Source organism: Hypanus sabinus, chromosome 23, assembly GCF_030144855.1.
Source record: "Hypanus sabinus isolate sHypSab1 chromosome 23, sHypSab1.hap1, whole genome shotgun sequence".
Classification (NCBI taxonomy): domain Eukaryota; kingdom Metazoa; phylum Chordata; class Chondrichthyes; order Myliobatiformes; family Dasyatidae; genus Hypanus; species Hypanus sabinus.
Genome location: NC_082728.1, coordinates 6066424 through 6093835, shown reverse-complemented (window position 1 = coordinate 6093835; position 27412 = coordinate 6066424). Strand labels below are relative to the sequence as shown.

The following is a 27412-nucleotide window of genomic DNA, read 5'->3' as shown; positions in this document are numbered from 1 at the left end:
ATAATAATCATCAATAAGAAATAAGCTCTATCGTTGTCTAGGGGATAATGAATTGTCCAATGGAAATATAAAGTTCAGTTCAGTTCATACAGGCTGCAGTCAATGCTGATCACCGTGTGGCAATTGAGAGAGAGAGAGAGAGAGAGAGAGAGAGAGAGAGAGAGAGAGAGAGAGAGAGAGAGAGAGAAACTAGCAGACTTCCCTTGTTATGATCTTGATCCGTATCCATCCTTTAGCTAAACCGTTCCATGGAGGACTCATCACCCAGGCAAGGGTGGACACACTCTTCACGGGGTCTCAGGTGTCAATCAGGTTGGGATGATGCAATCCCTCAACCAGACCACTCTGGTTGCCCCCTGAGGGGTTTCAATGACTAGTACAGTACTCAATACACAATTCCTTCTCCAAGAGACAATAGCAGTAATCAGTGGTTCCATTCCACTTTTGTTAGAAGGAGACATTCCACTTTTGTGTATTCCTGCGTTGTCAATAACAACTGCCTTTTCTGTTATCCTGCGTCTCTCTCTCATTACTGACATGCTGTGTATCTCTCTCATTTCCTGGGTATCAGACCAGAAATAATAGCAATTTTGTGATTCGACTTTGCTCCTCATTCGTAACAACAGAAACAGACCCTTCTGTCCAAGGCATCCATGGCAATCAAGAAACCCATCTAAGCTAGTCCTATCTGTCTGTGTATGGCTCGTGTTTGTCAAAACCTGTTCTATCCACATACTTTCCAAATATCTTGTAAAAGTTGTTTCTGGACCAGCAAGGCTGCAGTGATGACTGATTTCATGGCTATGAACTCACTTTTGCCAAATTCAGTTGCTTACCTGTTTTTGTTGTTCATATGACTTGCTTTTTTTCTGCACATTGGGTGTTTGATGGTTTTTTAATGAGTTCTATTGGTTTTCTTTGTTTTGTGGCTACAGGTAAGGAGACAAACCTCAAGGTTGTATGTAGTATACACATTTTGATAATAAATGGACTTTGAAGTTCAATCACTTCCACTGGCAGCTCATTCCATATACAGACCACTTTCTGTGAGGAAGCTTCTCCTCAGGTTCCTTTTAAATCTTTTCCCCTCACCTTAAAGTCTTCTAGATTTAGACTCCCTTGCAATGGGGAAAGGATTGTGTGCATTCATTCTATCTACACCATTCATTTTATACACTTCTATAAAGTCACCTCTCCATCTCCTATACATAACTCTTGCTTCTGCTAGTGGCTTAGTATAGAGGGTGATAGCCCCCGGCCCGGTCAAACTTAAGAAATCTTGTTTGGGTGGATGCTGTGTGTTATGTCCCATTACAAATCAGTACCCCGAAATAACAAACAATATTCAATATGCGATTAAATGATTCAGCTTTAAAATTCTTACTTTGACTATATGGTTAATAAAGAAAATGACAAAAAAGAAAAAGGGCCCAATCTTATGAAACAGTCTATTACGCAATGTTGGAGCTCACTGATTAGCCGATTATCCACCATCGACCTCCTCCGATCTTCACTGTTCTTCAAACCCTTGCTCCAAGTCCACCTGTTCGGTGGTCTACCAACTCTCTCCATTCGCGTCTTCTTTCCTCATCTCTCCCCTGCAAAAGACCATGAAAATCTGTCTTCCAGACTCACAAGAAAGAACAACAGCATTCCAAACCCTGTTATCTTTAGTCATAACCCAAACATTTCTGCTACAAAGAAACCATTGCATTATCAGTGAAACCCGACAGCATGTTACATACACGCTAAAGAATAATTTCCTAACCTGCCCAACATTTCCCTATAACTCGAATCCCAGCAACGTTCTCTGCATTCTTTCCAGTACAGTGATGTTGTTCCTGTAAGAGAGTAACCAAAACTGTACACAATACTTCAAGTCATCCCACATGGACCCTCTATACATTTAGCTAGCTCCTCCATTAACAGATTCAATTAATATTTTTTCTAGTACTGTTTTTCATATTACCATCATCTTCTGGGAAGAAACTTATCATTATTTAGCAAGCATAGTTCTTCATTCACACTGTGCATGCATGTGGATATGATTGTTCAGTACAAGGGATGGCCATTTTTCTGTATTAATAGCTCAGACTTGCAAATTTGAAGGAAGCTTCCTGCCCAAGCACGGAAGAAAACACAAGCTATCTACTTGCACCGTACAGAATAACTTGACACATTTTTGACAAGTGACTAATTCAATATTGTCCCAGTTACCTTTTTGTTTCAGCATATTAGTTGATATTCTACAATTGTCACAAAAATCCTTGAATTAAGCAATATACTGAATAAACAAATCTGACTGTATTAAAACTTTACTCAACTCTATGTATTTATTTTTCTATCTATCTATCTATTTATTTGAGATACAGTGCAGAATAGACCCTGCCAGCCCCTCAAGCCATGCCACCTGTCAACCGTCGATTTAACTCTAGCCTAATCATGAGACAATTTACAATAACCAATTAACCTATTACTGGTATGTCTTTGGACTGTGAGAGGAAACCAGAATACCCAAAGGAAACTCACGCATTCACAGGGAGAACGTCATACTTATCCTTGTAAGCAGAACAAGTACCACAGCTGCCCCTACATCTTCTCCCTCACTACCATTCAGGGCCCAAAACAGTCCTTCCAGGTGAGGCAACACTTCACCTGTGAGTCTGTTAGGGTCATCTACTGTATCCAGTGCTCCCAGCATGGCCTTCTCTATATCAGTGAGATCCAACATAGACTGGGAGACCACTTCATTGTGCACCTAAGTTCTATCCACACGAAAAAACAGAATCTCCCAGTGGTCACCTATTTTAATTCTATTTCCCGTTCCCATTCTGACATGTCAGTCCATGGCCTCCTCTGCTACTGCAATGAGGCCACACTCAGGTTGTAGGACCAACTCTTAATATTCCATCTGGGTAGCCTCCAACCTGATAGCATGAACACCGATTCCTCGAATTTCTGGAAATTACCCCCCCCCCCCTTCACCATTCCCATTCCCGCTTCCCTCTCCTACCTCACCTCCTTACCTGCCGATCACCTCCCATTGGTGCTCCTCCCCATTCCTTCTTCCATGGTCTTCTGCCCTCTCCTAACAGATTCCCCCTTCTACAGCCATTTATCTCATTCACCTATTAGCTTCCCAGCTCTTTGCTTCAGCCCTTCTCCTCTCCCAGGTTCACCTACCATCTTCAACTTCTTCCCCCCTTCTCCCCACCTTCCCGCTTTAACTTCTCGTCTTTTTTTCCCAGTCCTGATGAATGATCTTGGCCCAAAATGTCAACTTTTTACTCTTTTACATAGATGCTGCCTGGTTTGCTGAGTTCCTCCAACATTTGTTTGGATTTCTAGCATCTGCAGATTTTCTTGACTTTGAAATTTCTTACAGAGAGTGGCGGGAATTGAACCCTGATCACTGATACAGTTATGCACTGTGCTAACCACTACACTATCATGCTAGGTGTAATTGATTGAGCATTCAATCAGATTAATAGATGGCAACTGAATTAGTGGATTTAACTGACGGTGCATTCATATTAAAACCAATCACGGTCAGATGAATGCACCATTTAACTGGAATTACTAAATTGCAGACTTATTAATTGAATTGTTAGTCCCTCTCCCAATGAATGTGATATTCAAGCAGTATTGTCAAGTAAGGACTAATTAATTAAAGAGACCTTGTGCTCATTAATTTGGTCTTGAAGTGGCTCCGGACACAACAGTCCAAAGTCCAGTTGTTGGAAGAGCTAGTTAAGCTGATTTGGGTTGGAGCAAAGGCAGGTTTCTGGGAAATGGAAAAATAAGAGGCCAATTGAGAATTGTATTGGCTTATCGTCCAGTAATGAAGGCAATAAACAGGAATTAAATAAAAGCAGGGAGCAGCTGTTAAGGTTTTGTTGAGTTTTGACTATGGACTTGTTTCTGATAGCAATCCAATTAGACTAACAAAGAATTTCAAAAAAATGAGATGGCGTGGGCCCAAAACTTTTAAGAGTTGGGGCACTCTTAGTGTTTTGTAAAGTTAGTAAGCAATTTGAGAAAATTTTGGGATTAAAAGCTGTGGAAGGAAAGTAACATCAAAGTATCATATCAAACAACAGTGGCTTTGGGGAGTATTCTCTGCAGATTTTCTCGACTTTGAAATTTCTTACAGAGAGTGGCGGGATATATCCATGTACCAAGTTAAAAATAATTTAGTTGTGGATGCTAATCATTCAAACGGGCTTTGTGGTGGAGTTACAACGGATGGCTTATCAGAGTTGATTAAATTTGATGGAAAAATGTTGCCAGATAGGGCTAATTTAGGTTATGTGAGTTATATGGCTCCAGTCTATGTGCTGCCCCTCTGAGATGTTTTCAATGTCACGTAGTAGCTGTATGTAAGGGTAAAATGAGCTGTGGTAGGTATGGTGGAGAACATGATTATGGCAATTGTGAAGAAAGAGTTTGGCTAAATTATAGCAACAGTGGAGGAGAACATAGCTCTGCTTATACAGGATGCCCTGTATAGGAAAGCTATGGAACTGCAGTGTGTTCGGGTGGAGAAAGAAATATCATATGCAGGGGCTCTTCAGAAAGTACAGAAGACAATGTCAATGAGGCCTACTAATATTCAGAATACAGATAGTTTAAAGACAGTACGTTAAGTGCATGATCAGATAACAAAGTGATTGTTGATAAACTGAAGTTTGTCACTTTAATGGCAGATATGGTAAATTATACAGCACAAACTAAATGCAGGACAGAAAAAGATTTTTAAAAATGTCAGTCTTTTTATTAATATCAAAATAGTGGATACACTTAGTATTGTTACACAATTGTTGGGATTACATTGTTAATGGATAACATACATAGTTATATATTCAGTTAGTACAAAGGTAATAAACCTCCCAAAGATGTTCAAAATACAAATCTAGAGTTCACAAAAAAAGATTAACATATCCAAAAAGACAAAAGAGAAGAAAAACCAAAAGAAAACCCAAAAAAACTGAACTAACCTAACAGAAAAAAAAGAAAATAAAAGAACATCGGCTGTTTATAGCATCAAAAAAAAAAAGGACCATTAGTGTCACCCGCTCCGAACCTCCCTACATATATTAACACAAAAATAAGTTTGGAAAGAGGTCAAATCACATCATATGAAAGTGTTAAATAAAAAGCCTCCAAGTCTGATCAAATTTAATAGAAGGGTCACATAGAACACTTCAGATTTTTTCTAAGTTTAAACATAACATAGCTTGAGAGAAACAATGAAATGTGGTGGGAGGATTAATCTCCTTCCAATTCAGCAAAATTGATCTTTTAGCCATTAATGTGAGAAATGTAATCATCTGACGCACTGAAGAAGTTCAATGGTGTGGTTCTAACATTGGTAAACCAAAAATTGCCATAATAGGATGAGGTTGTAAATCAATATTCAAAACAGTTGAAATAATATCAAAGATATCTTCCCAATATTTGGAAATAACTTTAAGCCCTCATTGGGTAAACCTTGAATGTAACTCTGTACAAGGGTTTTCACTGGGTTCTATTCTAGGGACTTTGCTTCCTTTTGCTCCTTCTAAATTGTACAAACAATTGGATAATCCAATAGTTAAATATACTTTACGAATATAGTTTCAATTTCAGAATTTTTTTTGGGTTAAATCAATTTATTCTAGCAAGTCCTATTATATCTAAATACTTTTTCTATCCTATTATAGATCAAGCATATTTGATTTGGAAAACTAAAGGTATTTCACGATTTTGTGATTTATTTTTGGATAATTGTTTCATGTCATTTGAACAATTATCTAACAAATATAATTTACCTAGATCTCATTTCTTTAGATATTTACAGGGAAGAAACTTTTTAAACACCGTCCTTCCTAATTTCCCAAACTTATACTCTACGGATAGTTTGGAAAAAATCTTAGATTTAAATCTTCCTCAGAAAGGTGCAACAGCATCTATCTACAACATAATTATGAAAATTCATTCAGATGCACCTAATAAAATTAAAAATAATTTGGAAAGGGAACTTAAGCTTACCTTATGTATTGAAAAATGGGAAAAAAATTTCATTTAGTTAATTCATCGTCTATATGTACTAAACATTCGTTGATACAGTTCAAAGTAGTTCATAGGGCCCATATGTCTAAGGATAAATTAGCTGGTTATTATTCTCATATAAGTCCAGTATGTGACAGATGTCATTCTGAGACCGCTTCTTTAACTCATATGTTTTGGTCATGTTCTGCTCTGAAAAAATATTGGGAAGATAAAATTCTATTAAAAACTGCAGAAAAACATCTAGAGATAAAAGACTTCACTCTAGAAGTTATTAATGATGCCTTACAAGGAGAAAATAATGTTCAGACTTCAAAGAAGGGTTGTTAATAGTTTTACTAATCTTACAATGGAATGCTAGAAGCCTGTTAGCTAATGGTCAACAGTTTAAGAAATTTGTTGAAGATTTATCAAGTAAACCTGATGTTATCCGTGTACAGGAAACCGGTTGAAATCTGGTCTAGGTTTTAAGATACAAGGTTATGTTGATATAAGATGCAATAAGAAAATGGGCAAAGGAGGAAAAGTGGCTACATTTGTCAAAAATGGATAGCCAGAAGAGTTTTGGATATTGGGGTTGTTTATGATTTGATTGTGGTTGAAATTTGGTGAAAGAATAGTTAAGTACAGATAATAAATTTTCATAACTCTTGTGAAAGATTCACACCTTTCACAAGGTGGAGATGGAAATAATAAGGTTATATGGTGTGGGGATTTTAATGCTCATAGCGTATGTGGGGTTGTAGGGACACAAATATTAATGGGACGGTAGTGGAAGACTTTCTGGAAGAAAAGTGTTTGGTGTGAATAATGGTAGGAGTACAAGGATAAATCTATTTAACACAGTTTCTGCTCTCGATCTTATACTGGTATATGAGGATACAGCTAGTGTGTAACTGGAAAGCGTATAATGATACATTTCCCCATTATCTGTACTATGGGAATAGATGCCTATCAGCAGAAAAGTTCTCATATCACTGGATGGAACTTCAAAAAGGCAAATTGGGATGCATTTGATGATCTATGTTTAAGTAGAATTTTGCAGGATATTGAGTTGAGTAATAACACCTTGCGCTCTGTAGTCAACTCAATAGCAAAGGTATCAATTCCCAGATGGTTGGGAGATAATAAAAGAAGGAATGTTCACTGGTGGACGGATGAATATAAAAGAGTTGTGAAGAAACAGAAGAAAGATTTAGGGAAGTTAGGCAGTGTTACTTCTATTCATCTTTCATACAATATAAGAGCTTAAAAAGTAGAAAAGTAACCGAGTTAGAAAAGTAACCGAGTTAGAAAAGTAGTGAGAAAGGCAAAGAAAATGTATTGGAAAACATATAGCTATAGTATTGGGAAAGAGATCCAGTTAGGGGAAGTTCGGGGTATGATACAGAAAATGGAGGGAGTTAAAAACAATGCATTACTGGTTTTGTATATTGGTGAGAAGGTTGCAGTTACTGGCTGAATTATTAGCAAAAACATATGTGAGTGCATGCAGATCAGCCAAATTAGGTAAAGAATTGAGGTCTTATAGACAACCAGTTTTGGCAAGCAATCCTCAGATTTTTGAGAAAAAAACAATGTTCCAGTTCATGTCTGGGTGTCAAATATCCATTGTCTGAACTATTATTATATTAAATTATATTATATTATTGTATTAAAAGAGCTATTAATGGCACAGGTCAGACATCACCTGGGAAAGATATTTGCTACAATGTTTACATGATTATTGGAGTTGAAACTTATATTGGCTTTGAAATTCTTCAATGCAATATAGGTAGAAAGACGACTTCCTGCTTCCTAGAAATTGACAGCTGTTATCCATATACAGTACTGAAAACTGGTAAAGATCAATCAGATCCTTCTAGTTATAGACCTATTTTGCTAACTTCATGTGTGTGTAAGATAATGGAACAATGACAGACAATCTCTGCAGAGTTTTGATAATGGCTGGGGTCACCCATCTTGTAAAGACATTGCCCAGAAGAAGGCAATGGCAAAGCATCTTAGTACAAAAATTTGCTAAGAAAATCAGGGTTATGGAAAGACCATGATCGCCCACGTCATACAATATGGCACAGAAAAGGGGGACGTCACGTGATGACGTAGGATCGAGACGCTGGAACCCAGCTCTCCCGTAAAAAATCAATAAATTAAAGTCTAAGTGAAGAAAAGTTAGTGAATACTTTCTAAAAGTTATAAACTACTCTGGATTGTTTCAAGTTATGCCTCACAAACAGAAGATGAAGAAAACTACTACCGTGAAGACAACGCAAGTTGGAACAGAATCAAGGCTCACTTCTGCCAAAGAACTGCGGGCTCAGGTACATTATACCACCAGTGATACAGAACAGGAAACTGCAGCAACATCGAACACTTCTACAGGAAAAGATCAACGAGAACTGTGCAAACGTGCATGCGCAAACGGGAGCAACCAGAACTACAAATCCCAGTTACGACTGAAACCAAAAGTGAAAGTGAATCTGAGAGAGAGTCAGATTCTTTGGAAAAATCAGACGAAGATAGAGGCAAAAGTCTTTCTGGAAATATGGAAAAGACTTTGATGCAAATGCGTAAATTAGAAAAATTAAACGCATTAAAAGTAATCAAAAGAAAAATGACAAATATGGAGATGATGTTTGATAAAATGACAAAAAGACAGGAAAAAATGGAAAAGAGAATTATAGATTTGGAAACTACAACGGAAGACATGGTTGAAAGAATGAATAAAATGGAAAATGATACTACTGCCTGGACATCAAAAAGAAAACAATTTATGGAAAAAATTGATAAGCTTGAAAATTTTAGTAGACGAAACAATATTAAAATTGTTGGACTTAAAGAAGATATAGAAGGAGAAGATCCAATAATTTTTTTTTTCAAAAATGGATCCCTGAAAAATTGGAAATGGAAGAAGATACTCTAATTGAGATAGAAGGGGCTCATAGAGCCTTAAGGCCAAGATCTCAAGCTGATCAAAATCCATGATCAATTTTGATAAGATGCTTAAGATACCAAGATAAAGCCAAGATCCTGAAGGCGGCTGCCCAACGTGCCAAAGAGAGAAACGGGCCATTGAGGATAGCAGGGAAGGCAGTACTTTTTTATCCTGATATAAGTTATAACCTTTTGAAGAGAAAGAAGGAATTTAACCCAGCGAAAAATGTCTTATGGGAAAAGGGTTATAAACTTATAATGTGTCACCTAGCAACGCTGATAATTTTTTTGGAGGAGGGAAAAAGAAGATTTTTTAATGATTATTGAGAAGCAGAGGAGTTCGTACAAAAACTTCCATCTATTCGCTAATTATACATAGACACTTCCAAGCGTGATGGACTAAAGATGAAGACAGAGACAGTGAATGGAAGTGATGGAAATTTAAGGATGATACAGGGGAGAAAAGCAAAATTTCAGAAATACTAATTGAGAATAGTATTTTTTTTTCTTCTTATATATATACTTTTCTATGTAGCGGGGGGGCTGGGGAGCTTTGGATCGGTTACTGCGGGATTCACGTGTGTAATCATGGCGATTGCCATGACCCGTACAACAGAGGGGGGTAATGTTGTGTTCCTTTTTTTTCACAACATTAGTAGGGGGGTATTTTGTTTTTTTCTTTATACTCTATTTTTCTTCTATCTTTCTGCCTGGATGATTGGTGGGGACACACATAGCAACATGGAGAATTTTAAAAAGATTTCCCAAGATACCATGAAAGTTGAAAGATTAGGTATTATTATAGCTTGGAGTAACATAATTAAAAAATAATGACTAATTTACTGAATTTTTTAAGTTTTAATGTTAATGGGCTTAATGGACCGTTAAAAAGAAAAAGAATTCTGACATATATTAAAAAAATGAAAACAGATATAGCTTTTTAACAAGAAACACATTTAACAGACAAAGAAATTCAGAAATTAAAAAGAGACTGGGTTGGAAATGTTATTGCAGCTTCATTGTTATTCAAAGGTGAGAGGAGTTGCAATTTTGGTTAATAAAAATTTACCAATTAAAATACAAAACATATTAATTGAATCGGCGGGGAGATAAGTAATTATACATTGTCAATTTTTTTTTGAACTATGGACTCTTATGAATATTTATGCACCAAATGAAAATGATGTAAAATTTATACAAGAGGTCTTTTTGAATTTGGCTAACGCACATGACAAAATATTAATAGGTGGAGATTTTAACTTTTGTCTAGATCCAGTTTTAGATAGATCAACAAAGGTGGTCACAAAATCAAAAATAGTAAAATTAACTCTATCATTGATGAAAGATTTAAACTTGATTGATACATGGAGAAGAATTAATCCAAAAGAAAGAGATTACTCATTTTTTTCAAATAGACATAAAACATATTCAAGGATAGATTTTTTCCTATTATCAATGAATATTCAAGATAGAGTGAAAAATGTGGAATATAAAGCAAGAATATTGTCAGATCATTCTCCTTTGATAATGCCAATGATAATGACAGATAAAGAGGAATAAATTTATAGATGGAGATTTAATTCAATGTTACTAAAACATCAAGATTTTTGTATTTTATGAAAAAGCAGATTCAGTTCTTTTTAGATACAAATTCACATTCAGTTGATGATAAATTCATATTGTGGGAAGCAACGAAGGCATACTTGAGAGGTCAGATAATAAGTTATACTTCTAAAATTATGAAGGAATATATGATAGAAATAGATCAATTGGAAAAAGAGATTACAAAATTAGAAAAAGAATCTCAAAGAAATATGACAGAAGAAAAACGAAGACAACTTATTAATAAGAAGTTACAATATAATACACTCCAGACATATCGAACAGAAAAAGCAATTATGAGAACTAAACAGAGATATTATGAACTAGGTGAAAGATCACATAAGGTCCTTACATGGCAGTTAAATACAGACCAGACTTCTAAAACAATAAATGCAATTCGAACAAGAGTAAATAAAATTACTTATAAACCTTTAGAAATTAATGAAACTTCTAAGACCTTTTATTCTGAGTTGTATAAATCAGAATCACAAAATGATAATGTCAAGATAGAAAGATTTTTATCACAAATAACTCTTCCAAAATTAAATACGGAAGAACAGAAGGAATTAGATATGCCTTTTACATTGAAAGAGGTCGAAGAAGCCCTAGGATCACTTCAAAGTAATAAATCTCCAGGAGAAGATGGTTTTCTGCCTGAATTTTATAAAAAGTTTAAAGATTTATTAATTCCTCCTTTTATGGAGTTAATACATCAAGCGGAAAGAACGCATAAACTTCCAGAATCTTTTTCAACAGCTATTTAAATTGTATTGCCAAAAAAAGATAGAGATCTTTTAAAGCCAGCATCATATAGACCTAATTCATTATTAAACACTGATTATAAAATAATAGCAAAAATCTTATCTGCAGATTATCTAAATACTTACCAAAATTAGTACATATGGATCAAACAGGATTTATTAAAAACAGACGATTAGCAGATAATGTAACTCGGTTATTTAGTATAATTCATTTGGCACAAAAGAGGGAGGAAATGAGTGTGGCAGTTGCTTTGGATGCAGAAAAAGCATTTGATAGATTGGAATGGGATTTTTTATTTAAAGTATTGGAAAAATATGGATTAGGAGTATCTTTTATAAAATGGATTAAAACCTTAAATATTAATCCCAAAGTTAAAGTAGTGACAAATGGTCAAATTTCAACACCATTTCAGCTAACAAGGTCAACTAGGCAAGGTTGTCCATTATCACCTGCTTTATTCATGTTGGTGATAGAACCATTAGCTGAATTAATTAGAATGGACCCAGATATTAAGGGTTTTAGAGTTAATCAGGAAGAATATAAGATTAACTTATTTGCTGATGACATTCTGCTTTATTTAACAAACCCATTGCACTCATTGCGTAAATTATCCTAGAGATTAGAAGAATATGGGAAAATATCAGGTTATAAAATAAATTGGGATAAGAGTGAAATTTTACCTCTTACTGAAGGAGATTATAGTCAATGTTGATTAATAACTCAATTTAGATGGCCGACAAATGGTATAAAATATTTCGGTATAAGAGTTGATAATGATATAAAGAACTTGTATAAATTACTTACCATTACTGAAAAAAATTCAAGAAGATCTTGATAAATGGATGGCATTACCAATAACTAGTAGGTAGAGTAAATACCATAAAAATGAATATATTCCCTAGACTACAATACTTATTTCAATCATTACCAATACAACTACCTCAGAAGTTTTTTCAAGAGTTAAACAAATATATGAGGAAGTTTCTTTGGAAAGGTAAGATGTCAAGAATATCGTTGGAAAAATTGACATGGAAATTTGATCTAGGAAGGTTACAATTTCCAAATTTTAAGAATTATTCTAAAGCAAACCAACTTAGATTTATTGCATCTTTTTTTGAGAAGATAAACTGGCATGGATTAGAATAGAACTAGATAAAATAGGAGAAAATACACCAGAAGATTTTATATATAAATGGGAATCTAAATGGATACGGGAAAAGAAAGAACCTCCTATATTAAAACATTTGATTGACTTATGGAATAAGATAAATGTTGACGATGAGACAAAGAAATCTTTATTAGCAAAGAGATCTTTAATTCAAAATAGACTTGTTCCTTTTACAATGGATAATCAACTTTTATATAATTGGTTTCAAAAAGGGATTAGATATATAGATTAATTCAAAAATGAAAGATTAAAAAATTTATTTCTTGTATGTATAACTTGATTCAAAAACAGGCAATTAAACAAGGAGTCCATAAGTCAAGACAAAAATGGAAAAGTGACTTGAATATTAAAATTGAAGAAACAAATTGGTCAAGACTATGTCTTGATAGTATGACAAATACAATAAATGTCCAGTTAAGATTAGTGCAATATAATTTTTTACATCAATTACATATTACACCACAAAAAATAAATAAATTAAACCCAAATTTATCCGATCAGTGTTTCCGATGTAAACAAGACATCGGTACTTTTTTACATTCTACTTGGTCTTGTTCTAAAATTCAACCTTTTTGGACAAATTTAAGAGTTTTATTGGAACAAATTATTGGAACACAACTTCCACATAATCCAATATTATTTTTACTAGGCGATATTGAAGGGATAAAACCGAAACCCAAATTGAATAAATATCAGAAAGAATTTATAAAAATTGCATTGGCAGTAGCCAAAAAGGCTATTGCAGTTACTTGGAAATCGGATACATACTTAAGTATAGATCGTTGGAAGAAGGAAATTTATGGCTGTATTCCACTTGAAAAAATTACTTACAATTTAAGAGATAAATATGAAACATTTTTGAAAATTTGGCGCCCTTATTTACAAAAGACAGGATTAAATATATAGGTGCTCCGAAGATGAAATAATTGGTTATTTGGGGAAATAAATAAATATATATACTAAAGTTATTACAAACTCCATGGAGCATGGGGGGGATCTTCCGATATCCAGGCACTCTTTCTTTCTTTCTTTTTTATATAGGGATGTTAGGGGGGAGAGGTTAAGGGGAGGGGGTAGGGTATATATATATATTTTCATATATTTTCTTTTATTTCTGTAATTGTTTGAAAACTCAATAAAAAAAAGTTTAATAAAAAAAACATGGCACAGAAAAAATGAACAAACAAGTGGAAAATTAGCTGTACACCAAAATGGATTTCGTAAAGGGAGAATGACCACGGACTTGCTGTTAAGTTTGGAATTTGATATTCATAAGGCCCAAGTTAATAAAGAATCAGTTTTCTTTGATGTGAAGAAATCTCAAGATATGTTATGGACACAAGGATTTCTACTCAAACTGGAAAAGATGGGAATAGGTGGTTGTTAGAAAAATACAAGCAAATATTAATGAATTAAAGGAATAGGGACGTTGGTGGGGTTTAAATTTCCTGTTGCAAAGACTCAAGTTATTTGTTTTTCTGAAAGGAACATTACACCCATGATTGACCTCAGATTATATGATAAATATCTTAAACAAGAGTCAGTGGTAAAGTTTCTAGGTATGTGGATGGACACAAAGTTAACATGGAAGGTGCATGTGAATAAAATTCTAGTAAAGTGTGAAAAAGCCCTTAATGTGCTCAGGTGCTTAGTTGGGTGTGATTGAGGTGAGTAGGAGGTCTCTTAAACAAACGTATGTATGTTGCTTTAATCAGATCTGTCTTTGATTATGGATGTGTTGCTTATGAGTCAGTCTCACCAACAGTCTTAAAGCCACTAGACAAAGTTCAAACTCAAGCATCAAGATTTTGTGGCAGCGGTATTAAATCATCCCCAATTTCAGCATTATTGGTAGAATGAAGTACCTTTATAGATACAGTTTACAGATGAGTTTACAATGGTTTATTGGGTTAATGTAAGAGGACATAAAGTTGGTCATCCAATATTGGCAACATTAGTAGAGTGTTGGGAGCAACTGTTCGGTTTTGGGCAGATGGGAAATGAATGTGCACAAAATCTTGGGTTGTTTAATGTGGATTATGGTCCGACTGTACCACTTTCTGTCTCTCCTCCATGGCTATTCCCTTTGTTTGTAACTGATTTGGGCCTTTGGGAAAAGACCAAGAGGAAGAGTGATTATTTATCAGTGGCACAGGAAGATCAGCAATATATGCAAGGCAGATATTATGGATTCTTGTTTATCCACACACAGATAGTTCAGTTGATCCAGTGACAGGCCATAGAGGTGTTTCAGTTTATTGTTCCAAAGCTTCAGGTGGCTGTTAAGAAAAGATTAAAGTATCAGTATTCACATGTGAGATGGTTGCTATCAGTTTAGCCTTGGAATGGGTCGAAAAAGTACTTCAGTGCTCTGATTCATCCGCAGTCTTGACAATGATTAAAATAGGTACTTCAAGTTCGAGGCCATTCTTGAGACTGGACATTTATTGAGACTTCAGGGTTGAAGGAAACAAGGTGGTAGATATTCTTACCAAATAAACACTTAAAATTAAGGATACAAATGTAGTGGTGCCTTTGCATAAGGGGGGACTGAAAGCCATAATTAAAAATTCTATTCAATCACTATGGCAACAAAATTGGGATAAGGAAAAGAAAGGATGGCATTCATATAAAATTCAAAGGATACAGGGAACTCAAATGGGAGATGGGTATAAAAGGAGAGAAGTTCTACTTACACATCTATGTATTGGACATATTAGGCTAAATAATTCCCTTTTCAGAATTAATAAACATTGAGCACATCTACACGAAATATTGTTGCAGAAAAGCTGCATCATCATCAGGGACCCCAACACCTAGGTCATACTCTCTTCTCACTGCTGCTATCTGGAAGAAGGTACAGGAGCCTCAGGACTCACACCACCAAGTTCAGGAATATTTACTACCCCATAACCATGAGGCTCTTGAACCAATTGGGATAACTCCACTCAACTTCTCCTGCCCCATCATTAAAATGTCCCCACAACTTACAACTCATGTTCAAGGACTCTTCATCTCATTTATTATTTATTAGTTATTTCTTTTCATATTTGCATAGTTTGTATCATTTGCACACTGGTTGGACGCTCTTTCTTTGATTGTATTATGGTTATTATTCTAATATGGATTCATTGAATATGCCCACGAGAAAATGAATCTCAGGATTGTATATGGTGATATATATGTATTTTCATCATAAAAACTTTGATACTGGCATCTGTAGGAGTGCACTTGTCAAGAAACAGTGTAGCATATATATTTTTGAATGTATTTCCTGAGTTGATAAGTTAACATCTAAAAGGAAATTTTTGGGATAGACACCTTTTTGTTAGTGTGTCACTACCATCCTATAGTATTTATGTATGTATTTTCTCTAAAGTATTAGATTTTTTGATATCATTTGAGTTTTTTGGAGGGTGGGATTTATTTGGTATACTTGCAGTCTCCTTCCTCCACACGACAACTCATTCATTACATGGCGGTAGTCACCTTACGTTGGTCTGCCAACCGCCCTTACTTACTGTCTGTACGGGATGGGTGGGGGTCGGCGGGGTTCTTGTAGATATATGGGGAGGGGTCGACAGTCGGTGCGGCCTCCCCAGTTCGGCGAGCCAGGCCGCCTGGCGGCGTTTTCGGCCAATTGTGAGCATTGCTCCTATGAATTCCGCGGCAGAAGTCTGTATGGGGACCGATTTGGAGTGCTCACCCCCCGCGCAATCGGAACATTGCCCGAATGCGTTTCTGAAGGGACGAATTCGGAGGGCTGTGCCGGCCGAGAGGCGCCTTCAGGTTTCGGTACCTCCTCCCCAACGCTAACAATGAGAAGAGGGAATGTCCTGGGGGTGGGGATCCTTAATGCTGGACGCAGCTTCCTACGGCTCCGCTCATTGATGGCGGCTCGGGTGTGCCCCGATGGAGCTGACAAACTGTCCGTTGACATCTCAACCGCGCGCTGCCTTTTGAATTTCGCGCGCCGTCATTTGGCGGGAGTTCTCAATGGCCGCGCGCGTGAAGTGGCGGCTGGAGGTAACGAACGACGAATGAGTTTGGCTGGGCATTTTAATAAGAAGCTGAGAAAAACAACTGCTGGTGAAGATGAAGTCTGGAAGTGAATGTAATTGTTCAGACGCGCGACAAGCAATGCTCTGGAGGAACAGTGCATCAAATAGCAGGAGGAAGGGAACTTTTGGGACGAAATCTAGCGCCGTTTTCTTGTGCTCCAGATTTCCGTATCTGTAGCCTAGCTTAATTACTCAGATTTGATTAAAAAAGCAACTAGGAACTCTTGAAATTTAAAAAATCTGCCATCAGATGTCTGAATGGCCTGTGAATACTACTTACTATTCCTTTGTATTGTTTCTGCATGTAACGTATTGTATTTTTGTCTTTGCACTATACTGCTGCTGCAGAGGGTCAAAATATGTCATATATCAGTGATAATTTATCTGATAATGAAATACCATATTAGCATGGGTGGAGGATTTTTTTACTAGCTAGACAGCAGGAGGGATAGAGCATTTAGGCCACCCTAAGCGAGTTGTCCATAAACATTAACCTTTGGGGAGAGGGACTCATACCATAGCCATATTTGCAGATAGGTAAACTAAAGATGGAGAGGGGAAGATGTAGTTTACTTTGGAATGAAAGGGGTGAATGGAGTTATTACTTGCATAAGGAAAGATAGCAAAAACGCCCTAGAACCTTGTAAATAAAACAAAGCTAAAACACATTGGTACAGCATGGAGGTGGTAATGGAGTACAGTCTTTTGTTTTGCAGGTGCTGGTTTATAGAAGTGGGTGATGGGGCAGAGATAAGTGTCTACCAATGGAGGTGTAAGGTACTCCTTCCCTCATAGCCTGCACATCACTCTTGGACAGAGTGTGGCAGCTGTTTAAATCCCACCCCCCTCCAATCTGCATCACATGCGGTTGGTCGTATGAGCAGCAGCTGGTGCATATTACAAGTCCTGGTTACCACACCACTGATGCCAAGCATACAATCAGACAATCTCTGAAGAGAAATGGCTGGGGTCACCCACCTTGTAAAGACACTGCCTAGAAGAAAGCAACAGCAAACCACTTCTGTAGAAAAACTGGCCAAGAACAATCGTGGTTGTGGAAAGACCATGATTGCCTAATCAAACAGCACGTAAAGAAAGAATACTTTATAAAATAGTTAAATATTGGCTTAAGTGAGATAAGGAACCAGAGTACAATGAACATTTTTGGTCCCTTTATTTAAGGAAGTTAAACTGTTAGAGACTCTTTCTCCCGAGAATGAAGGATTGTCTTTTGAGCAAAATGTTGAATAGTTTACAACTGTACTCACAGAGGTTGAGAGAAATAAAGTGGCCTTGTTGAAGTACAAGATATTGGCAAGCTTGACAGGGTAAATGGTGGGAAGAGGTTTCCTCTCCTGAGTAAGCCTGAGACCAGATGGCGCAGAATAAAGAAGAATTTCTCATGGTTGTGATCCTTTTGAATTCAATGAATCCTTGAGTGTATTCGAATTTGATTTTTTTTTTCAAATCATTAAGGGAATGGGTATAGGGTGGGCAACACACAGAGAATGGTGGAGGACTCAGCAGGCCAGGCAGCATCTATGGGGGAAAATTACAGTCGACATTTTGGGACAAAACCCTTCGGCAGGACTGAAGGGTTTTGGCTCAAAATGTCGACTGTACATCTTGCCATTGATGGTGCCTGGCCTGCTGAATTCCTCCAGCATGTTGCTGGGATTTCCTGCATCTGCAGATTTTCTCTTGTTTGTGATAGGGTGTGGAAAATGCACTTAAGGATTGAATCATTCATGATCTTGCTGAATGGCAGAGAAGATGTGAGGAGTTGGTTACTCTACTCTTGTCCTCAATTATAGCTTAAAGTTAGAGTGAACAGGGAGATGGGAAGAAAATCACAGCACATAGACTTGGGATTGGGTCAGGTTACTTGGACTGAACATGCAGAGACAGAGTTTGAAACTTGATCTTTGCATTTTTGATCATGTTTTCTTTAGCATTTGAATGAACTTGGAAGAGTAGGTATGAGTGCTCTGAGGGTAAAATTACAGATTTATTGATCCCCGTTATGATCCCATAATAATTACAAAATTAATTTTGCAAATAATAACTCTACAATGCTTGATTTTTGTTGCAATTGGTGAGATCTCCTGTACACCTGAGTTCAAGTGTGCAACCTTCAGACTTTAGAATGTAGAAATAGAACAATTGGCATGTGATAAGAGTGGGAGAAATTTATGCTGGTGACCAGAATTTGAGTTCCTTGGGTTCAAAACTACTGCAGAGACAAAGCAGCAAGAAAATACCTGGGGTTAAAAGTAAATGAGTTAGTAAAGGGGCAATTGGGCATTCTTCACCACCTCCTTCCCTTCCCAAAATAACTCCATATGTCTGTCAAACCTTTCTTAGTTCATTCCATTTGTACAGTCCAGCCTCTGTCTCTGGGCTCTCCCTCTCCCAAGTGGTATCATCACTTCTCCTCCAACCTCCCTGATTTAACCTTTCACAAACCAACCACTGCCTTTTTCCTCCTCATCGTTATACTACCTGTTTTTTTTTTGTCCTGAAGCAGAGTCTCAATACCAAGAGTGGGCAATTTATTTCCCTCCAAATATACTTCATGAATGCAAAGTTCTCTGGCACTTTTTGTTTGCAAATCAATTGTTAAGTTTTACAAGGGCACTAAATGAAGATACTGACTTTTATCAACCCTTTAGATGGGACGTTGAACTTTGGGAGCACTTGTGCACTGATTGCCTTGTGTACTTTGTCACTACACTGTATTTCCTGCCTTGCTCGTGGAATGCTGCCCAATTGGGATTAACCACGATAAACACAGGAGATTCTTCAGATGCCGGAAATCCTGCAAATGCAAAATACTAAAGGAACTCAGAAGGTCAGGAAGCATCTACACTACGACTCTCCAATTTTTTTAATGCCATGAATCAATGCCATTAAGCCAGGGATCTGCAGACCCCAGGTTGAAAACCGATGAACTATTGAGAGGAATAAACAGTTGTCATTTCAGGCAGAGACCCTTCATCAGGACTGGAAAGGAAGTAGGCAGAAGCCAGAATAAGAAGGTGGAGGGACAGGCAAAGAGTACAAGCTGGCAGGTGATAGGTGAGGAGGAAGGTAGGTGGGGCAAAAGGATGAATTAAAAAGCTGGGAGGTGATAGAAGAGGTAAAGGGCTGAAGAAAGAGGACTCTGATAGGAGAGGATAATGGACCATGGGAACAAGGGGGAAGTTATGGGCAGGTAAGGAGAAAGGAAGGGATAAGAGGGGAGCTAGAATGAGGAATGGAAAAATCGTGATAAATGTGATTCACCATAGGCTTCTTATTCAAATTTCAAAGTAAATTTATTGTCAAAGTACATAATGTCACCATATACAGCCCTGAGTGTCATTTTCCTGCAGGCATTTCATAAGATATAGGAATGGGCCATTTGGCCCATTGAGTCTGCTCTGCCATCTCATTGTGACTGATCCAATTTTCCTCTCAGCCCCAAATCTCCTGCCTTCTCCCTGTATCCCTCCATGCTCTAACTAATCAAGAATCTATCAACCTCTGCCTTAAATATACATAAAGACATGGCCTCCTCAGCTGTCCGTGGCAAAGAATTCCACAAATTCACCTCCCTCTGGCTAAAGAAATTCCTCCTCAACTTTGTTCCAAAAGGATGCCCTCTATTCTGAGGCTGTGTCCTATGGTCTTAGACTCTCTCGCCTTAGGAAATATGAATCCACTCTATCAAGGCCTTTCACCATTCGAAAGGTTTCAAGGAGATTGAATTCATTCTACTGAATTTGGGCCCAGAATCAAACATTCTTCATCTGACAAGCCATTCAACCCTGAAATAATTTTCATGAACCTCTTTTGACCCCTCTCCAGTTTCAGCACATCCATTCTAAGATAAGGGGCACAAATCTTATCACCAGTGCGTTATAAAGTTTAAAATTACATTCTTACTAATGAATGCTAACATTGCATTTGCCTTCCTTACTACTGACTCAACCTGCAAATTAACCTTTAGGGAATCCTGCACGAGGACTCCCAAGCCCCCTTGCACCTCAGTATTTTTGTTCTTTTTTCTCCATTTAGAAAATAGTCAACCCTTTAATTCTTAGACCAGTGCATGACCATACTCTTCCCAACACTGTATTCCATCTGCCACTTCTTTGACCATTCTCCTAATCTATGCAAGTCCTTCTATAGCCTCTCTACTTCCTCAAAACTACCTGCCCCTCCACCTACCTTCATATTGCCTGCAAACTTTGCAACAAAGCTATCAATTCCATCTTTCAAAATCATTGAATATTACTTAAAAAGAATCTGTCCCAACACGGACCCCTGTGGAACGCCACTAGTCACCAGCAGCCAATCAGAAAAGGTTCCCTTTATTCCCACTCTTTGCCCCCTGCCAATCAGCAACTGCTTTATGCATGCTAGAATATTTCCTGTAATACCATGGGCTCATAGCTTGTTAAGCAGCCTATGAGTGGCACCTCGTCAAAGGCCCAAGCATACAACATCAACTGATACTCTTTTGTCTATCCTGCTTATTACTACTTCAAAGAATTCCAACAGATTTGTCAGGCAAGGTTTTCCCTTGCGTAAACCATGCTGACCATGGTCTATTTTATTGTGTGCCTTCAAGACCCCCAAGTCCTCATCCTTAATAGTGGACTCCAACATCTCCCCAACCACTGAGGTCAGACATTCATAGTAAGACTTTAAAAAACCAATCGAATCAATGAAAAACCACGCATATCAGAGACGGACAAATAAACAATATGCAAAATGGTGCAAATACAAAAAGAAAGAAGAAAAAAGCATTAAATAAATAAGCAATAAGTATTGAGAACATGAGTTGTAGAGGCCTTAGAAGTGAGTCCATAAGTTGTGGAATCAGTTCAATGTTGGGGTGAGTGATACTACCCTTTCTGATGGTGATCCTGGATTTGTGAGACTTGAGGCTCCTATACTCCTTCCTGATGGTAGTAGCGAGAAGAGAGCACGGCCTGGATGGTGGGGTTCCTTGATGATATATACTGCTTTCCTGTGATGGCAGTCTTTCTAAATGTGCTCCATAGTGGGGAAGGCTTTACTCGTAATGGACAAGGCTGTATCCACTACTTTTTGTGGTTTTTCTATTCAAGAACATTGGAGTTGGTGATGCAGCCTGTCGGTGTACTCTCTACCACACTTCTATGTAAGTTTGTCAAAGTTTTAGATAACATGCAGAATCTATGCAAACTTCTAAGAAAGTAGAGATGCTGCTGTGACTTCTTTGTATTGGAATTACATGCCGGACCCAGGACAGATCCTCTGAAATTATAATAGCAAGGAATTTGAAGTTACTAACTCTCTCCATTTCTGATCCCCCAATGAGAACTTGCTCATGGACCTGCAGTGTCCTCCTGCTGTAGTCGACGAAGGGTCTCAGCCCAAAATGTCGACTGTACTTCTTCCTACAGATGTTGCCTAGCCTGCTGTGTTCCACCAGCATTTTGTGTGCGTTGCTTGAATTTCCAGCATCTGCAGGTTTCCTCGTGTTTGTGTCAATAATCAGCTCTTTGGTTTTGCTGACATTGCGTGTGAAGTGATTGTTATGGCACAATTCACCAGATTCTCAATCTCCCTCCTGTGTGCTGATTTGTGTCCACCTTTGAGTTGGTGTTATCAGCAAACTTAAATATGGTCCTGGAGGTTTGCTTAGCTTCTCGGTTATAGGTATAAAGTGTGTAGAGCAGGGGGCTAAGTACACAGCTTTGTGATGCACCTGTGCTGATGGATATTGTGAGGAGATGTTGTTGCCAATCACAACTGACTGGGATCTGCAGATAAGGAAATCAAAGGTCCAATTGCACAAGGAGGAATTGAGACCAAGGTCTTGGAGCAGATTGCTCAACTTTGAGGGGATAATAATATTGAATGCCAAGCTGTAGATAATAATAAGCATCCTGATTTATGCATCTTCACTGTCCAGGTGTTCCAGGGTTAAGTGAAGAGCCAATGAAAAGGCATCTGATGTTGACCTGTTGTGATGGTAGCAAATTGGAGCCGATTCAAGTCACTTCTCAGGCAGGAGTTGATATACTTCATCCAAAGTACTACAACAGTGGATTTGAGTGCTACCAGACAATAGTCATTGAGGCAGGTTGCCATGTTCTCAGAACTATTGATTAGATTTTGGATTAAGCACTAAAATAGCTATTCATATTTTTGTTTACATCGATCAGCAAATTAATCTCAGAAATCTTATCAACAGTTAACAGGCAGCCAAGAACTGAACTTAAACATTTTCTCTATCTCCATTGTTTTCCCCACAGCTTCCATTTGCCAGCTAAATTGCATAAGGGCAATGCCCTGGATCTTGACCATTCTTTCATCTATATAGAGCCTTGGACAGAGTTCCACTGGGCATAGGAAAGAAGCACCTTTCTCCTGCCTGATGCCTCTCTCACCAAGATTGATATTTGGAATTTACCTTTTGTGCAGAAGTGTGGTCATTTCTAGAATCATAGAAGCCCTATGAAACCAGGAGGCAATTCATCAACTTGAATATGTGGCAGCTTTTTAAAAAAAAACAGCCAAATCCTATTGTCCTGCACTTAGTCCATTGCAGTGTTGGTTACAGAACATCCAAGTGCTCAGACAAGCTTTTTCTGTATGGGATTGGTCTCTTGTAGCATTGTGCTCCAATCTGCTGCCACCACCACCAACTGGGTGAAATGCTTTCCTTCTTTCTATCCATTAATCCCATCCCTTTAGTTGTGGACTCAGCAGAATAGAGGGTCATTCTTTTAGAACAGAGATGAGGAGGGATTTCTTTAGCCAGAGATTGGTGAATCTGGGATTCTTTGGCACAGGCAGCTGTGGAGGCCAAGTCTTTATGTATATTTAAGGCAAAGGTTGATAGATCCTTGATTGGTCAGTGCATGAAGGGATATGGGGAGAAGGCAGGAAATTGGGGCTGAGAAGAAAATTGGATCAGCCACGATGAAATGGAGGAGCAGACTCAATGAGCCAATTGCCTAATTCTGCTCCTATGTCTAATGGACAACTTCTTACTGCTACAGGTGGACATTCCCACTTGCTACAAAAAGGCAACAATTATACCAGTGCCTAAGAAGAATAATGTGAGCTGCCTGAATGACTATCACCCAATAGCTCTCACATCTACAGTGATGAAATGCTCTGAGAGGTTGGTCATGACTAGACTGAACTTCTTCCTCAGCAAGGACCTGGACCCATTGCAATTTGCCTATTGCTACAAAAGGTCAATGATATAGACACAATCTCAATGCTCTCCACAAGGCTTTAGACCACCTGGACACAAACACCTACATCTGGATGTTGTTCATCGTCTTTAGCTCACCATTTAATACCATCATTCCCACAATCCTGATTGAGCAGTTGCAGAGCCTGGGCCTCTGTACCTCCCTCTGCAATTGGATCTTTGACTTCCTAACAAGACCACAATCTGTGCAGACTGGTGATAACATATCCTCCTCGCTGATGATCAACTCTGGCACACCTCAGGGGTGTCTGGTTAGCCCATTGCTGTACACATGACTGTGTAGCTAGCACAGCTCAAATACCCATCTATAAATTTGCTGATGATACAACCGTTGTTGGTAGAATCTCAGGTGGTGATGAGAGGGCATACAGGAGTGAGATATGCCAACTAGTGGAGTGGTACCGCAGCAACATCCTGGCACTCAATGTCAGTAAAGATGAAAGAACACCAACCAATCCTCAAGGAGGGATCAGAAATGGAGAGAGTGAGCAGTTTCAAGCTCCTGGTGTCAAGGTATCTGAGAATCTAACCTGGTCCAAACATATTGATATAGTTATAAAGAAGGCAAGACAGTGGCTATACTTCATTAGGAGTTTGAAGAGATTTGGTATGTCAACAAATACATTCAAAAACTTCTATAGATATACCATGGAGAGCATTCTGACAGGCTGCATCACTGCCTGGTATTGGGTGGCTACCTCACAGGACTGAAAGAAGCTGCAGAGGGTTGTAAATCTACTCAGCTACATCTTAAGTACTAGCCTAAAGGTCGTCTTTAAGGAGCGGTGTCTCAGAAAGGCACAGTCCATTATTAAGGACCTCCAGCACCCAGGGCATGCCCTTTTCTCACTGTTACCATCAGGTAGGATGTACAGAAGCCTGAAGGCACACACTCAGCGATTCAGGAACAGCTTCTTCCCCTCTGCCATCCGATTCCTAAATGGACATTGAACCCTTGGACATCACCTCAGCTTTTTTAATATTCAGTATTTATGATTTTTGCATATTTTAATCTATTCAATATATGTATACTGTAATTGATTTACTTATTTACTTACTTTTTTCTCTTCGATATTATGTATTGCATTGAACTGCTGCTGCTAAGTTAACAAATTTCACCTCACATGCCAATGATAATAAACCCGATTCTGATTCCCTCTGTTCAGAGAAATGTTCTTTCTGTCTGTAATTTTTTTTATACAACATTGCTCTTTCTTTAATTAAGTTATCCTTTGGTCTCCTTTATCCAAAAGGAATCAATCTCAGCCTAGCTGATATTTTCCACTCCTAACAACATTTTTGTAAGCTTGTGCCCTCTTCGGTGTAATCCTAACTTTTCTGCAACATTGTGACTTAAATGTTCACAATAATCCATCTGAAGCTTTACTATAGTTTTAACACTTCTAACATAACCTCAGTACTCATAAAAAAATGTGCTAACTCTCCTAATAATAACCTTAGGTTTTGCCCATTGATGCATCTACTAATAGAAAGACTGCATCGTAGTGGTTAGCATAACGCTCTCTGGCGCCAGTGACCCGGGTACAACTTCTGCTGCTGTTTGTAGGGAATTTGTGTTCTTTCCGTGACCACAGAGGTTTCCTCTGGGTGCTCCAGTTCCACCCACATCTTTAAGGCTTATAGGTTAGTAGGTTAATTGGTCACATGGGTGTAATTGGCCAACGTGGGCTTGTTGGGCTGGAAGGGCCTGTTGGCGCGTTGTATCTCTAAGTAAATAATAAATATCCAAGCTATTCCATTATAAATACGTGCATCTATCAGATGGGATAGCACAGATATTTATTATTCATCTCCTTCTCTTAGTTTCTCCACTTCTATCTCATCTGTTCCCAAGATGAGGCTTTACGTTCTAAAACTTCAGGAAAGATTTTATAAAGCCACATTTCCTGAAAAAGGACATTTCTGAAATCTTAGAATGTAAAGCTGCATTTTGAGAATGGATGCAGTAGAGGTGGAGAAACTAAGAGAAGGTGATGGCAACTTCACAGGACACAGGGTGAGTGGAGATATTGCCCAGATATTTGGGATTTACTGTTTCAAAGTAAATTCATTACCAACATACATATATGTCACCACATACTACCCCAAGATTCATTTTCTTTTGGGCATTCAGGATAAAATGAAGAAACACAACAGAATCAATGAAAACCACAAAGACTGACAATCAACGTGCAAAAGACAAACCGCCCAAAAACAAAAAAAAGAATATTGAGAACATCAGCTGTAGAATCCTTCAAAGTGAGTCAATAGGTTGTGGAATCAGTCAATGTTGAGTGAAGTTACCCATGCTAGTTGAGGAGCCTAATGGTTGTAGGGTAATAGTTGTTCCTGAACCTGGGTGCTGTGAGCTGTGAGTTTCTGGAACCTCCTTCCTGATGGCAACAGTGAGAAGAGAGCCTGGTCTGGATGGTGGAGGCTTTGATGACACATGCTGGTCTCTTGTGGCAGCACTGCTGTAGATGTGATCAGTGGTGGAGACAGTTTTTTTCTGTAATGGACTGGACTGTATCCACTACTTTTTGAAGGTTTTTCTGTTATTGGGCATTGGTGTTTCCATACCAGGCCATGATGGAACCAGTCAGGATTCTCTACACTGTACCAAGCATGTTCAAGTTTATTCCCGTTTATAAGGCCAATGGAACAGCATTCCTCCTGACCAAGGTTAAGTATACAGTACATACTGTATAACTCACACAACACAAAGTAATATTACCACAATGTTATAAATAATATGTTCTAGAACACTGACATTTAACATAAGGTGCGCAATTTAAAAAATAAATAGTATAACGTTACTGGTGTTTGTTACACAGTGAGACGGGTGGGGGTAAACAGATGAGTTTAGTCGTCAGTGAACATGTCACTGTTGCACTCACTCTGTTCTACAGCATGCATTTTCCTTGCTTGCTCCTGCGATTTACACATCTTTGCAAAGTGATTTTTCTTTCTGCATAATTTGCATGTCTTACCAAAGGCTGGACATTTTCTGTATCCGTGTTTATAACCACATATGTTGCAGTTAACTTCCTTTTGATTATCCTGTGGAGCTGGCTTTGTCCCACTCTTGTCAGTTTTCACAGCTTTTATTTTGTATACTTCAGTCTCTTCATTAAGCATTTTAACCTGACTCGACGTGATCTCGCACATATCAATCGCTTTTTCCAATGTAAGCTCCGCCTCTCTCAACAGCCTGCCTCTCACATGATCATCTTGTATGCCGCATACAATCCTGTCGCGTATTGAAGAATCATGCAGTTGTCCGAACTCAGTTTTTTGCCTTGTTCTTCAAATCTGTTATGTAGGCGTCTATAGTCTCTGTCGGTCCTTGAGCCCTCGTAAAAAATGTCTCGAATGTACGGTAGGTTTTTTCTCGGTTCGCAGTAATCTTGAAACTTTTTCTTCAACACTTCAATTTTATCTCGCTCACCGTCTTGGAAGACAAATGTGTTGCAAACCTTTATTACCTCCGCTCCAGCCACATGCAGAAACGTAGCACATTGCACTTTCTCCGTCTTGTCATCTACGCCACTAGCGGTGCAAAACAGCTCTAACTGC

At 38.1% G+C, this 27412-nt stretch overlaps 1 long non-coding RNA gene across 1 annotated transcript; it reads right to left on the bottom strand.

Moving 5' to 3' along the window:
- On the bottom strand, nt 1-26958 carry LOC132379914 (uncharacterized). The gene is made up of 3 exons (XR_009507564.1): nt 26827-26958; nt 1769-1841; nt 1-1598 (listed from the first exon to the last, which is right to left on the bottom strand). It is a non-coding gene; the product is annotated as an uncharacterized LOC132379914 (long non-coding RNA).
- Nucleotides 26959-27412: the final 454 nt, after the last annotated feature.